Source organism: Thunnus albacares, chromosome 6 (genome assembly GCF_914725855.1).
Source record: "Thunnus albacares chromosome 6, fThuAlb1.1, whole genome shotgun sequence".
Taxonomy (NCBI): domain Eukaryota; kingdom Metazoa; phylum Chordata; class Actinopteri; order Scombriformes; family Scombridae; genus Thunnus; species Thunnus albacares.
In genome coordinates this window covers 2840578-2855344 of record NC_058111.1, presented here as the reverse complement: position 1 = coordinate 2855344, position 14767 = coordinate 2840578, and the positions used below count along the sequence as shown (strand labels likewise).

The window sequence follows — 14767 nt, the reverse complement described above, 5'->3', positions numbered from 1 at the left end:
TACAAAGCTCCGTTTTCACATTAACACACTCTGGAGGACGTTTTGGAAAAGCTCCCGTTTTCAGAGAAGAAAAAAAACGCCGCTTCAGTCTGGAAGAAGAAGAGAAGAAGATGCGTTTGTGTAGCTAAAGGAGCAGAGGAGACAGGACACTAAAACAAATGTGCTGATGCTTTTTTTGGCTCTCTGTTTTCTTCTCTTCATTCCTTTGTCTTCTCTGTTTATCTGACATCGTCTTTTTTTTTTTTTTTTTTTTGTACTATCTCTACATTACATTTCTTCATATCAGTGACCTCTGACCTCACATCCTGTTTGTGTGTTGGATTATTAGGAAACAACAGGTCCTGGAGTGTGACATGAAGAATGAAGGAGGACAAAGAAAGACATTTTTTTGACCTTTTAGTTTCGATCCACGATACAGAATCACGCCTCTTCTCCTGTTTCTGTCTCTACTTACTGTAACACTCGAACATTTGAAATAGTCTCCATCTGTTTCCCAACTCGGTCTGGCATGACTGTGAAGACACAGAAAATCTGAGTTAATAGCTGCTATGTGGGTGTGAATAATTCAGTACTTGATAGTGTGATAGTACTACTTTGGAGTGGAGGTCTGGGAGTAAAAGTTGATTAATTTTCTGTTTAGTTAGTTTTGTGACAGTTTTATGAGAATTATTAGTCAATTTTAAACTTTGCGAAATACCCCACAATGCTCTGATCCGAGTCATTCATTTAGGACCTGTGGAACAAACATGTTTGGAATCAGATTTTTCACATTTCTTTGTATTGCCACACAGTCAGAAACGACTGACCACAAATTCACATCAGATGTGAAGTGCGGATGTGTACGGTGTCTCTGGAGGACAGCAGGAGGACGTTTATCGACTTAAAAATCACAAAATCTATAAAATAACTTCACATGATTAAATAAAAAAGTCCAAACACATTCATAAAAAAAAATGACATCTGTGCCTGCAAACACTGAACTCAAGATCATTTATCAGTTATGGACAAATTTTACTGATATGTCATGAGTCTGACGACAGAACGTATCTTTCATTCTGTATGTCACATATGTACAAGTGTTGTTTAGGTGGTGAATGATTCCAGCTTCCTAATTTAATACACAGCCTGTGTGATGATTATGGGATCTTTATTCTCTCAGTTTTACAGCATGTCTTCTTCATGCATTCAGGCTGTTTCTGTGTGTTTGGTGAAATGTTGCTCACAGATTCCTGCTCTCACTCTCATTGCAGATTTTTCATAAACAGAATAAATGAAGTTCTGTAACGATCACCTCTGCAAACTTGTGTGAACGTTTGCTTTACATCTTAAGGTGTAATCACAAAGCATTCCTGTTCTCCGAAATGTCCCTGCATTCATCCCGAAAAAAGGATGTGATGTCAGTAATGATGTAAACTGTAAACAGTTTACAAACTGACGTAAACTGTAAACAGATTGTAAACGGTTTACAGTAAAAGATCAGTTAGAGTGTGATAATGCACCGAAAATGGTGACGAACAGACTCCGTTTCCAAGCAGTTCATCAGTGTTTCTGTTGTCTGAACCAGCACATCTGCTCACTCTTATTCATCCGCTCCCGTCCTCCAGGGCTTTATTATATGTATTTCCTTTTCTTGTAAGACTTCTGGAACAAAAGAAAAGTTGATACATCTACCCAGCTGCTCATTTTTCTTGCAATAATACATGTAATAGTCTTGCGCATGTTGCACAGTGGCCTCATGTCAGCTTGCTCGAGGAGAAAACTACGTCACCTTTGCTAGATTACAGATGGATGGAGGCTCTGGACCGAGCAGCAACCTCTGGGGCTTAAAAATGAAGCTAAGTGTCAAAAACTGCAGTTCTTCAAATGGCCACTTGAGGCTCTAAAAGTGAGTCAGAAATACAGCAGACACAAACATGTTTAGAGCCTGAAACAACAAACAGTTTTGGTCTTTATAGCTAATTTCCGCGTTCATGACAACTGTACAGGGGGTGAATTTTTATATAATTCACTTGTTTATATTTTATTAAGGCTCAAAGTTATGCATAGTTATGCGTGGCTGTTTTGAGTGACAGGTCAGTGTCATCACAGTCAAGTCGCTACCACAGCGACGATGTTGGTTAGGTCATGTAACCATGCCGTAACCCCAGATTTACAGAGTGTAGCTGTAGTCGCGGCTATTTCAGTGAGTTTTCAGTTCATGAAAGTTAATTGTAACATTTTGATCACCTAATAAAGTCTTATTCAGTGTTTGGTTGCACTGAAAGATCCTCTAAAGAGTCGGATGTTCAGTTGTTTCCAGTAAGTACGTTTTGTTTTAATGGTCTTAAGCCTGTTTTTCGCTAGTGAAAATTAGCATTAGCATTAGCATTATCACAGTGAACCATAGACTGTAAATGCACCGTGCTAACCAAGCTAGCAGCTAGCATTAGAGTCAGCTCCACCCTCTTGTCCAAATATGGTCACTTCTGGCTCCAAAAATCCAAGATGGCGGCAGTCAAAATGCAAACTCGCGGCTTCAAAGCAGGAATCCACAAACCAACGGGTGATGTCACGGTGGTTACATCCGTTATTTTTGACAGTCTATGGTTTCCGTCCCCTCCTGTTGTGCAACTATTAAGAGATAAACAGCAGGTGGCGCTAATTCTCCAGTCGGTTCCATTAAACCATCGCAGAAGAAGAGGACACGACGAGATGACGTCATTAAAAGAGCGACAGTCAAAGGTCAAACAACGGAAAACAGGATGGAAACATGACATTTCTGTTAGTTTCATGTATTGATGTGAGGACGGTTACAGTCTCCTCATCATCGCTCCACACAGATCTGATGTTTTCAGCTCTTCAGTGATGTTTAAGTCACATGATTCATGTAGCTCATAATTTATTCACTCAGTCTGTAGTAAAACCACTTTAAATCCTGTTCAGCCTTCTGTTCAATAACTTTTATAATTCAATTATCCAAACATTGGACATTGTCTAATGTTTCTCTTTCTCTTTGACTGTTTAGCCCCAAAAAAAAACATCACAAATATTTATTTAAAACCCTCCTTAGTTTTGTTTTAATGCAGAACAGCTTTAAATTATTTTTAATCATCTGTTGCTGTTTAGAAGCAGTTTCTCCAGAAGCGTTCCCCGAAACCACCTTTTCCCTTTTCACTAGAATCTTTTCTTAATTGGTTTTATTTCAACAGAAAATATCAGAGCAGACAGAACTAAAAGTTCTTTGATTACATGAACTTTGGCTTGAATTCAAACGTCAGCGCAGCAACAGATGAAACCATAAACCAGGCTGCTGTTTGAGCTGCGGAGCGGAGACGAGAGTGAAGATAGGTGACGATGTTTTGACTGCTGTTCAGACACTCGGAGATTTGACTTCTGTTCCATGCAGATAGCCCACCTCATAGATTTATAGACTGCTGATGTCTTCACCATGTGTTCTTCCTGTTATGACGCCCCCCCACCCACCTCACACACACACACACACACACACACACACACACACACACACACACACACTGTATTTTGGCAGGCAGAGACAGTGGTAGTTTCTTGCTGACCTGATCCTGTTTGCAAAATTTCAAAGCAGAAAGTAGTGAGACAGTAAATCACACTTTGCAGTTGGCAAACGTAGCAGTCCTCACCATGTAGTATTCAAATTATAATAATATTTATTTTGTTGAAGATCTATATTTATATTCTGGGGCTCTACTTGAATATCTGTGCATGATTCACATCTTGTTCTGGCCCTTTTTCTGCAGCCCCTCAGTTCAGCTTCTGTGTGTACGTAGCAGGAATCACTTCTTATGGTGAGTGGACAAAAACAGGAAAACACCTTAGCAACCACCTTAGCAACCAAGACAGGCCCTCAGACAGCCATTTACGGGCATATACAAACAATCTGATGTCATCGCGAGGAGGATGACAGGCGGCGTTTTTACGGACGTTCACCTCAAGATGATGTTTAACATCTGACATCAGAACAGGATATAAATACTACTGTAATATTACTGTGATAGAGGACTAAAGAAACCAGGAAATATTCTTATTTGAGAAGCTGGAATCATTTTTTTTCTTAGACAGTTACTACGACGACTAATCAGTTATGAACATAGTCATTAGTTTCCTGTCACTTGACCAATCGTTGCAGCTTTTATAAACAACACTTATGCTGCAGAACACGTTGTGCTCAAGCTGAGACTCTGCTGCTCCGCTTCGTTTCTGGTTGTTTGCAGATTTTGAGGTTTTTGATGTGTGAGAGAGGAAGAAAGAGAGAGAGAGCGACAGACGGAGAGAGAGATAGAGAGAGAGAGAGAGAGAGAGAGTTAGATAAACGTCAGTGTGAGTGTTTTATGGCGACACAGGAGGAGGTGATGATTTGACATGGTCACGCCTGCTCAGCACCAGCAGCTTCCTCAAGCAGGAAGGATGAAGTAATGTGACTCACCTGTTCACCTGTCCGTCAAACCGCGACTACAGTAACAACAAGAAATAAAAATCTGATCCTTCCTTCTGTCGGTCAGAGGTCACGGTGGAATCATGTTGAAGCTGTGTTCATGAGGATCTTACATCTAGTTATTTAACATCGTTCACTTCCTTCCATCAGGCTGTTCTTTAGGTGGTGTTGTAAGGACACATGTGCCCTGAAATCATCAGCATTTATCAGTTTCTTCTTCTTCTTCTTCTGAAACATTTAAGTTTGACACAGTTAAACAGGTGAAAATCACCTGCTGCTCTCGTCTCCACGGTTAATCTGAGATGTGTCACACAGCTGATTAGAGGAAATATTCTTTGGGTTTTGGCAACAAGTCTTTCAAATTAAACGACAAAGTATGAATTGTTGGTTCATGGGGGTTTGTGACACATACAAGTGTTTTATGATCTGACGCCACTATCAGCTGGATGATGTCATGGCCTGTCTACTATTACGGATCTCTACATTAGATGATATTTAATCTCCCACCTGGTCTGCAAATTAGAAATTTTTGTCAGGCAGGTCACTACCTCACTTCCAGACAGTTTTTATAACCATTTAACTAGTTTGTTGGTTTAATTTTGGTGCAACCCCCCCCTCACATATCCAGAGTTTCCATCCACCTGTTTGTATTTGCATTTTTAATTCATGTATATAAAAAAAAAAGTGGAGCGGAAGCACTGAAAATTCAAGAAAATCTTGAAACATTGCAAAAAAATGTGTTTCCTGTTGTGTAAAAATAGGTTGTGTAGATAAAAAGCAAACAGTGAATAAATGATGACGAACATGAATGAGCCATGACGAGGAGACTGTAACCTTCCTCACATCGATACATGAAACAAACAGACAACGTCATTTTTTCGTCAGCTTTGACTGCTGCTCTTTTAATGACGTCATCTCGTAAATATTGAAAGGAAACGTGCATTAATTAGAATTTTCTTTCGCTGATGTTCTGGATGGATGCCTCGTTTATGACGACGTATTTTGATGTTCATGTTGTTACCATCATTTCTCTGCTATAAAGAGACTTTAACTTCAGTTGAATTGTAAAATTTCCAAATATAGAAATGAACACTACTTCTGTTTATACATGAAAACACAACTCAGACAACAACAAACCAAAAACAGTCCGACAAGGTTTGTTTCTCTCTGTCAGCTGCAGAGGAAGAGCAGATGTATAAATAGAGGGATGAAGAAGAATGAAGAGATGAACAAACTGATGCACACACACACACACACACACACACACAAATTCAGTCTTGTTTGCGTGTCCAATCAAAGCAGTACCAAGAAATGATGACTGACCAATCACCGGGTAGTAAACATACAGAGAAGAAGTAAACAAAGTGAGGAAAAATGAGGAAAGACCCTTTTATGAGCTGACAAAACACCCAGAGAGAGATAAATACAGAGGAAAGATTCTTTCTCCTGTCGTTTCCTCCTCCTCCGTCTTTCCTTCCTCTCCGTTTCTCTCAGACTTCCTCTCTCTCGCTCTCTCTCTCTCTCTCCGCTCAGATATTGAGTTGCGTTCATGTTGAATTAGTAGCAGGCAGTTGTTTTAGCTGTGCAAACCTTCAGCTGAGGTCAGTCAGTTCATATATAAATGCTCCTAATTGTCGTATGTCTATAAATAAACCTGCTCCAAGGAAGACATCCATTTCCTGTCTGCACATTTCCTCTTCCTGGTTGGTGAGAGGTTACATCCTGTCTATATGATGCACTGCTGCTGCTGTGTGTGTGTCTGTGTGTGTGTGTGTGTGTGTTGGTGCAGACGGAGGGTGTAAACTGTGACGTGAAGGAAAAATATGTGTGTGTGTGTGTGTGTGTATGTGTGTGTGTGGAGCATCCGGCTGCTGCAGTGTTGCTGTTCGCTCTCTGTTTGGGTCTGTTAGAGTTTTTATTCTTGGGGTTGTTTTGGATCAAGTCAGTTTTTGAATGTTCCAGCAGGTTTCAGGTCTCAGATAAAACATTTACTATAAAGTCCAAAATGGAGGAAGTTATCATGGTAACTGATTCTGTATCATACAGAGCCTTCAACAGTCTTCTTATAGCTTGTAACCTTGTATGGATCTTGCTTGCACAAGTTAATATCTAGTGCAACACAAGATATATATGCTGTGTCTCAGATCACATACTTCTGTTCTTACACTTAACATTTTGAGTGCATAAGTGCGTTCACACTGAGAAGTATGGAAAAGTGCAGTGTGAGTAGCCGGATGGTGCACTGAAAAAGGTCAAAAAGTTGAGTGTGGAACTATGGACACTTCTCGCCCTCAGTGGTCGCCATCTTGGCTACGTAGCGGAAGGGGAGGGACCACTTTTCAAACAGGAAATGGCGGCCGAGTACGTTGTAACTACGGTGAACATCACCACATTATACAAATGTAAGTTATACATGTGTTTTATAGCACTAAGCATCACTATACTGTTGTCAGATATAAGCCATCAGTGTGTTTATTGGGTTAATTTAGCAGTCTGTGATGATTTGGTAGTGCAAACGATAACGCAAATGCTAACGCTAGCTAATGCTAATTTGCGATCGTCATGCACAATGGCCGTGTTTGATTTGAGACACAGCAGTTGTCTCTACCTGATGATGTGTTGTGGTTGGCGTGGTGATATTCAGACGCAACTGGTCATTGAAATTATGCATTTTGATTTGATGTTTTTTTTTTATTTATGTGAATTTTTGAGCACATTTAGATATAATAATAAGCCCATTAGATGGCGCTCTGAAGCCCAGCAGTGTTCTATAGTACATATGCTGCTCTTTTCCAAAGGTGATATGATGAATGATGATAAATGTGGGGAATTTGTTTAGGTCGTTAGCTAATTTCACTGATTGTGAATACATTTAAACAGTCTACACATGGGTCCATAATATAAAAGTGCATTTACAAATCTCAATTACTTTTATGTGCTCAATTTCAATATTACTTTAATTTACATTGGAGGCATTTTACTGTGTCTGTTTGTGTTCATTCATCTTTCACTGTCTGTTTTTATATGAGCATCATGAACTAAATCAATGATGAACTTTCTGGTGTTTGATGGTGATGATGGAGACATCACTGCTGTTAATGATAATACAGGTGCTGTGAACAGCCGCGGCCTTGTGTGATGGTTGTGCATGACGACGGACACGACTGTTGAAGGGATTCAGTTGAAATTGTGTCTTTGCAGACAAACGTGCAGCAGAAGAGCAGACATGCAAACAGCATTGGTTTATAAAAAAAACATGCACAGAGTTTTATAAATCTAATAAAACACTGTGTATGTATATTTCTGTTTTTATGCGTTCACTCAGACAAGAGAAGAGAAGAGAGGTGTTTAGTAGCATTTCAAGCACAAAGTTATGGCCTGTTGCCTAGAATTGTGGTAATAATACTAAATTGTTTTGTGTCTTGATTATGTTCATTGGCAACGTTTGTCTTCCTGAATGAAGCTCTAGTTTTATGTTTCTCACTACAGTGGTGACTAAGAGGTCAGAGGTCGGTGTGAATGGTGGATGTTGACAGATGTGTGTTCAGGTTTAGACGAGAGACACACTTTGATTAAAGTTAGTGAAAGATTTTTGTTTTGTTTAAAAATTTTAATAAACACTTTTTCTGTACTAAACCAAGACCATGACCTTTCCCTGACCGTAAATGCACAATATGTAATTTCAGCCGCTATCAGGTCTCTCAATCAAAACAATAATAAAAGAAAGGAGTGTGATGACAGTGTGAAGTAGCACCGGATGTCCAATACGGGCTGTTAGCCGAGCTGCTGCTAACACTTGCTTTGTTTATTTCTCTTATAACTTTAGATCCAGATGTTCAGCAGGTTTCTAACAGGAGCCAAATTATCCTCAGAGGTCTCCTCCTCTCCAAAAACAAACGTACACGCAGATTAAAATCATTAAAAATCTAATTAAAGCTGTTTTACCTAAAAAATCAATATTTCTCCGACGATGTTTGGTGACCACCGGACTTCCTGGAGGGGCTGTTAGCCGAGCTGCTGCTAACGTTTGTCCAGTTTATTTCTCTGATAACTTAAGATCCAGACGTCCAATGACTAAAATCCTTCTTCCGGCTAAAAGATATAGTTAAAAACCACCTAAATTTATCATGAAAATATGGCTTAAAACTGAATAAAAGTCCATTTATAACAGTTTGTGTGGAACAACCACAACGCCGATGTATTATCTTGTATGTGTGTAAGTTACTCTTTGGTAGACGCCATTGTAGCGGACAAACACAGCGCCGCCGTATGCATCTGGTGCGTGTTTACTCTTTGGTAGAGGAGGTATGACGCCATCGACAGGCGACCAAATGAAACGATCCGTTACTTTGATTAAATTACAGATTTACACAACTCAACAACATATATAACATAGGTCTAGTTGTTTTTAGACATTTTAATGTGGAATAATTACATATTATAGCTTTAACCAAGTTCTGCCATCGTCTAAACATAACCATAAGAAGTTTAATATTGCTGTAGTTGCCACCAGCTGATATTGTCCTGCAAGATGAGATAGTTTGGTGGAAAAAAAGGAAAAACAGTGAACATTTTTGCAACTTGTCAAATACATTCATGTTGAGAGAAAATGTAATTCAGGCTGCATTTAGTTTCCTTTAAAACATATTTGTTACTGCATATACAGTACCACTCAAAGATTTGGACACACTTATTGGAATGTGTGTCCAAACCTTTGACTGGTACTGTAGGTAAACATCATTGAGAGAGAGAGTCGACATCCCTGATACCTGCAACTAAATATTCTCCAAGGATTATTTACAGACTATGACATGAAACCTGACATCAGCAGACCTGCGGTGAGGCCCGGCAGACAGAGTGTGTTGTATCAGCTGAAGTCCCAGTATGGTAATCAAGGTGTCAGTGCTGCTGCTGTTTCTGTGAGACTGGAAGTGACCCAAATAAACCTGCGGTGTGTTCAGGTGCTGCATGTCTCATCACGCTTCAGCTCCTCTCAGCTATGCGGCCCTGCCGGCCCCCACCTGAGTCCTGCTGCAGTCACAGTCCTGACTCCAAAAAACCCCCGTGAACACACACACACACACACACACACACACACACACACACACACACACACACACACACACACACACACACACACAACCTGCAGCTTGTGTTCACTCTTGCTCACATGTGTTTTCATGTGTTTTAAAAGTTGTGCCTGCTGGCTAAAACAGTGATGACAAGTTAAACTCCTGAATATGATGAATTAATCTCTCCTCTTTCAAGTGATATCAAGTGTTAAAAATGAAAACAAACAATATTACAGACAAAAGACATGCGGTAAGTTACAGTAGGTACTTGGCTGAAGACAGACACATTTACCAGATCATTTTAATTGTCTAAATATTGAGAAAAAAGCTTCTAAAACTGACATTGTACATGTAAAAACATGCACAGTGCACAGACATCTATTCATCTGCTGTTAAAATCATTTAATTTCAGTATTATAGGCCTTATAGCGGTTATGTGATTGACAAGGCTTTTGTTACATATGATGACCTTCACATTTTCTACACACGTCTAAAAGGACGGTTCACAATTGTTCAAGTGAATCTTAAACCAGCAGTCAGGTGTTCATATGAGCAGTGAAGGAGGTTTTTCCTTGCTGTAATCATTCCTCCTGTTCATACTGGATATTAAAAGATCCTTCAAATGTGCTTTAAATGCATTTAAAAGTCTCTGTGAAGCTTCTATTCAGCTTCATCAGTCTGAGTTAGTCATATCAAGTGGATATCTGACACATTTACAGTCTTTTTAGCATCAAATTCTCCTCTTTGTGTTTCCTCGGACAGTGTTTCCCTGTTGAGCTGCAGGTGGAAGTATAGTAACAAAAAGAGGAACTTTGGCACTAAAAAGACTGTAACGTTGATAGATATCTAAACATAACACAAAAAGTAAGGAAATTTGTGTTTGGTAGATTATTTCTAAGCTTTGTAACTATGGTTCTTGGCAATAAATCTTAAACTGTTGGAAAGCCTGTTAAAAGGTAAAATGTGTTAAAAGGGAAATAAACAGACTTTCCAACAGTATCAGATTTATTGCCAAGAAGCATTGTTACAACCATGAAATAATCTACCAAACACATATTTCCTTACTTTTTGTGCTATGTTTACTTGATTTGACTCATTTGGACGCTGAAGCTTCATATTAGCTTCAGATAAACTTTTAAATTAATTTTTGCACAGAAGGAGGACTGTGGATTTTATTCCCCAACACTTCCATTGTAAGGTCATTATGAAGGGATCTTCTAATGGTCAGTATGAACCAGAGGAATGATTACAGCAAGAAAAACAGGTTTCACTGTTCATTTGGGCTCCTGACTGTTGATTTAAGACAACAACAAAGATGACGTTTCCTTCTAAACATATTGGGCAAAGCAAATTCATATATTTCTAGGAGACAGGGTTCGTCAGTAAGTCTGTTGTTAGGTGCATTTCATGCTAAAATAAATAACAAACATACTCAGAAGTCTCATGTCACATCAGAAAAACCTATTGGAGCTTCAGTCTGTGAATGAAACTGAGTTCATACACTCTGACATGTGTTTGACCTCGCTCTGCTCCCCTCCTGCCGGGTGACTGTGCAGCTCTGACAGGACCGGCTGGCATTCCTCAGTGTTAGTCAGTGTCATTATTGTCACCCTGTGATCCAAAGTGACAGGTCCATCACTGTCAATGATTCTCTAGTAGAGCTGAGTCCAGCAGACAACTTCTGCAGATTTAACAAGAGGGACAGCGGGGAGGTGAATAGTTGTGTCTCCTCTGATTTCCGCGGTGGATGAGATTGTTTTGTTTGCCTTTACATCGGAGAGACGGTCAGCAGCACTACGGCTGTATCTCAAATCCGCTAAGCAGTCTCCATCATGGAAGGACACTGAAGACTTGTCTGTTAGTCTATAGGGTGTAAAATCTCTCCTGAGAGCAGTTGAAGTAGCTTGTTGTGTCTGTAGACAATAACGTCTATTTTTACAATATGCAATACAAGAAATTAACACTTCGGAAATTAACACAACACAACAGCTGAAGGTTTGTTAAGCTGAGAAGTGCAAAGTTTCAACCAGAGGTTTTCATAGTGGGAGGTGGGCCTCCCCGAGGGGGGTCTCCAAACAGTCTCAGGGGAGGCTTCAGTGAACGGAAGTGAAAAAATATTACATTAGTTATCAAAGGAGATCACATAGAACAGCCTAAATGTGTGTGATTAGGTTAAAGAGATAACAGTAATTGTGGGGAATTCAGTCGGAAACAAATAAATGCTTTCAGACAGACTTGTGTATGTCAAACAGCAATATCAGGCTCAACTGCTGAGCGTCTGTGGGATCAAATAACAAAACAGTAGAGCATCTCCAAGAAATCTTGTTCATATACAAATAAACTGCAGCAGAAAATACTTTTATGGAGGAAACGAAATAATGCCCGTTGAAGAGGAAACATCCCGTTAGTTCAGAGCAGTGAAGTTGCTCTTCATAAAGCTGATCGGCCTCAGCTGTTTTCACTGTGCTTCACAATCACTGACTCATCCTCAGCTGTGTTGTACGTGTCATTTCATGTTGTTTAAATGGAGATCCTTTTTCTACATAATCTTTACAAGCGTTTCCTAGAAAAGGTCTTTCCGGTACGCAAATGTCTCTGAACTGAACCACGTTTTCTCTCGACATCGTACGCTTCATGGATCCGGAAAGGTCATGTTCTCGGTTTAATGAAGAAAATATTTCAGTGACTCACCGTGACTCAGAGCAGGAGACATGTTTATCAACTTTGAAGTATTAATTAAACTCATCGTTGTTCATTAAAAAAAAAATGTTGCAACATTATCCAGGCAGCGACGCAGTGTATTGTGTGGGAAAACAATTTAGTGGTTTAAACATCTAAATGTATGATTTGGAGAAAATAGGAGACAAAGAACTAACATTAAGTGTTTAATTAAAAGGTATATACTGTCACTGTGAACTAGATATCTTAATGATAGATGTTACCTCATTGTTAAGGAAAAATAACACATGAGAAGTCGACACCTCAGAGTTTTTTTTTAACTGTTGTGGTGCATGACTGTGTGATAAATATAAAAGGCTGTTTCATCATTAGTCACTCGGCTCAGAGACGGTGACGATTTTATGTTCTGTCTTATCTTCTAGATAAGTTAAGACAGAATAAATCAATTTATTTAGCAACAAATAATGACTAAAGTGCTTCACAGAGACTGAGAATTACAATCAGATAAAAACAGACATAATTATGAGGATTAAAAAAGGGAAAATTAATACAAATGTAAAATAAAATTTGGATAAAATCCTAAAAAAAAAAACCAAACATAACAGGGGAAGATGCAACAGATGGTTTAGAAAATGCAGCAGATTTGAAAATTTTGAGTCATGGCCCAAAATCCTGGAAAAAGTAAAAACCACCATTTTCTTTCTTAAAATCGAAAATGAAATCTGATATACAAAAATAAAAAAATCCCTTCTGGGGTTCACACTGGTTTATACTCCCATGTGGTTAAAAGCTGCTCTTATCACAGTGATTTATGGTGTTTACTAAACCAGAGGATTCCTGTCTTATCATTCTATCAAACATTTAACATAATTACAACATCAGTCAAATGGAAGATGACAGTTATCAGTTAGATAAACACTTTCACTTTCACTCTGTTGTTGAAGCCGGAGTTTCTGCACTACTGGAAGCAGTTTTTAAAGTGTAACTGATACAAGGAAACAGTTTTTTTTTTTTTTTGGAGGCGGGTGTGGTAGTTTAGTTAGCAGAGTGAAAGTGTGTTGTCTCAGGTGTGTCGGCCAATGTCATGACTCAGGTACGATCCTGTCATCGACTTCACTTAACAGCCGTAGCAGGCAGGAAGCCAGGTAAGGTGAGGGAGGAAGTGTGAAAGGGTAACACGTTTTTTATCAGAGCAGAAACATTTAATAAGAGGAATCTGTGTGGAACCAAACATTTTTTTTTTTTTTTTTATATCAGAGGTGACTTATCCAGACAATAGAGCCGAGATTGATACACCAGCTGCGATGACACACTCAGAGAAGAAGAAGCAATGCGTACTTACTCTGAAATGATGCCACATACCTGACTGTTAAGCTGGACGCAGGGTGAAATATGTTTATTGAAAACATCTATGTCAGTAACAGCTGCAGCGCAGAGGGCTGACCCTCAGTCTGTTATTTGCATGTGTCACAGATATTTGGGTAACTATTATTTTATTAGTCAGCTTTTCTTCTGATTCCATGTGCAGAATTAAACCAACATGACTCACTCGAACACTCAAAGAACATCACCGGTGTTTTATCCAAAAGCTATTAAGAGTTAACATCAATGAGCCACAGAGCTGCGTTTCAATCCGGTGACGGATGAGCAGCGTGACGTGGAAACAGAATCCTGTCTGTTCATTTAACTTTAGATGCCAAATAAAATTCTGCAAGGAAAACCGGTTGTTTGTTCAGAAAATCCATCAACTGCATCTAACAATATGTGTAACTTTCACACACACACACACACACACACACACACACACACACACACACACACACCTATACTTAATCCAGGTGCTTGATCACATATTTATGCATGTTCATGTTGCCGTTTAAGTGAGTTACAGTGACGTTATCTCGTGCAACGTGAGCTACCTTTAGCTTCTTTAGCCCCTTTTCATTTTCTATGAGATTTGATTGATTTCTTGTAGAACCTGCTTTTTCGCTGCATCTTAACTCCCCAGAAAAGCAGCAATTTTTGTCACATATTCGCTGAATATCAGCATATGCCCTATACTATACACTGACTTTAATTAATAACTGTAAAGATGAATTGATTATCAAAATTGTTGGTCGTTAATTTTCTCTCGACTAATCGTTTCAGTACTAAGAATGATGCAGTTGAGCTTAATTACTCTCAGCAGACTGGATGCTTCACTTTAATGACGTTAAAGTGACGCAAGTCAACTTTATTTATACAGCACATTTCATAGCCAAAGAATATTATAGCAAGCATAATTAAAGGTAATTAAATAAAAACCCTAATGTGAGGGTAGTCATATAATTATTAAAGCATATCGAATGAATGATGAGTTGAAATTGTTTAAAGTTTTCTTAAGAACAGGATGTTACAGTAGTCTAGTCTGATTTTCCAGGTCATGTCTGGACAACAGATGTTAAACCTGACGCCTGAATCTAATACAACACCCACATTGATCAGGAAGATCATTAAGTATGATGCTCGTCTACTGCATTTTTCTCCCTGTTGACCAGTCAAATTAGAAATACGGGAAATTACAGGA

At 39.0% G+C, this 14767-nt stretch overlaps 1 long non-coding RNA gene across 1 annotated transcript; it reads right to left on the bottom strand.

Annotated features, from left to right (window-relative positions):
• Positions 1 to 205: 205 nt before the first annotated feature.
• LOC122984445 lies at positions 206 to 1871 on the bottom strand. Its single transcript, XR_006403896.1, has 3 exons — positions 1769 to 1871; positions 1500 to 1641; positions 206 to 512 (listed from the first exon to the last, which is right to left on the bottom strand). It is a non-coding gene; the product is annotated as an uncharacterized LOC122984445 (long non-coding RNA).
• Positions 1872 to 14767: the final 12896 nt, after the last annotated feature.